This window comes from Punica granatum, chromosome 8, assembly GCF_007655135.1.
Source record: "Punica granatum isolate Tunisia-2019 chromosome 8, ASM765513v2, whole genome shotgun sequence".
In the NCBI taxonomy this organism is placed as follows: Eukaryota; Viridiplantae; Streptophyta; class Magnoliopsida; order Myrtales; family Lythraceae; genus Punica; species Punica granatum.
Window position 1 is genome coordinate 1,980,109 of NC_045134.1, and position 1,492 is coordinate 1,981,600.

At 37.1% G+C, this 1,492-nt stretch overlaps 1 long non-coding RNA gene across 1 annotated transcript; it reads right to left on the reverse strand.

Moving 5' to 3' along the window:
* Nucleotides 1-260: 260 nt before the first annotated feature.
* LOC116189612 lies at nt 261-906 on the reverse strand. The gene is made up of 2 exons (XR_004152434.1): nt 478-906; nt 261-357 (listed from the first exon to the last, which is right to left on the reverse strand). It is a non-coding gene; the product is annotated as an uncharacterized LOC116189612 (long non-coding RNA).
* Nucleotides 907-1,492: the final 586 nt, after the last annotated feature.

Here is a 1,492-nt window from a genome sequence, read left to right on the forward strand (position 1 = left end):
CCAAGTATTATTTTGTGTTAAAAAGGCTTGTGGGATGAACTCAAGAATTTCCTCGAGATCACTTAGTGTACCTGTGAAGTTGCCGCATTCGGTGCATCACAGAGGGAGAAGGAGAATCCTATCAATTCCTCAGGGGGCTCAACCCCGAATTCAGCACGATACGATCTAATATCCTAGGTATGGAACCCTTTCCTTCTCTTAACAAGATATACTTCATGGTCATACACAAGAGAATATCACGTAATCCCGTAATAGTATCCTACATAACAAATAATCGATAAAAGGGAAATCTAGTAATTGAGCTCTCAAATCCACGTAAATCAAGTGCCGGAAGTTAGAGATCAAGGGCACCTTCAGCTGCAATGTTGAAAGTAACTGAGGTCTCAAAATGTAAAACCCAAAAGATTTATATGTTAAGTTACTAATAAGGATTCAACAACTTAAGGGAGGATCATATAATTATTAACATTAACTTACCTTCTGCTGCCAAGCTTCTCAACAGTTTGACTTCGACTTCACACTGAAAAATGGACAGCAACATGCCGAGCAATCTCAGACTTTCTAAGTTTCTGCTGCATCGCACAAAACCACAGCTAAAACTTCCCAACTGCTCATGATAGGAACCAATTCTAAAGCTATACACCACCGAGCATTCAGTAATTGTCATGTCAACAGGAGAAGCTGAATCATGATTACCACTTTCAATAAGCTTGGCTAAGTTAACCCTCTTGAAAGGGAGAACAAACCAGTGAAGAGTTAGGCTTGAGACTGACACTTAAAGCATTGGGCTGATTATTATGAGAAATTCCGCTCTACAGCAAAGGCCTGCTGCCGTGCTCAACATTCAATTCTCTCAAAGAAGAACACCCTTATAAATTCCCAACCAAAGGATTACAATCAAAAGCAGAGCCTCCATGACAAACTGTATAGAACGAAAAATCAAGGTGTCACTATTCCTTGTTTAGCACAACTAACCAGGCAAAAATAAAAAGTTGTGGAATCACGTGAATAATACATTCAATGAACCAAGAATGGCAGGTTTTAATCTGGAAAAAAAAAAGCAATGGAAAAGATTTCCAACTTTTCCATTGAAGTTCTTATTTAGTTTTGATTAACAATCTTCTTTTTAAAAGCATAGTTCCTAAGAGACTTATCATTATTGTCTATAGAAGCTATTCTTGTCCTAGTAAGCAACTTTCATATCTGCATCTCATGGAAACATAAAATTCGTAGCAAATGAAGATGGACATCCACAAAATGAGGTGAAACATTTAAAGAAAGAGAATTTTTGGGTAGAGTGTGCCTCATATCGTCTTGGACAAGATAAGGTTGTAGCACCAATGTGTGGACGAGAGCTTAATAGACTATCAATTCTTTTCTATGCTAAATGAGAAGTTGACAAGAACATGCTTTGAACGTCGATGAGTATATTAATATGAATATTAAAAGACCATACAGTAATTCATCAATATGAGATTCCATTCATAAACTT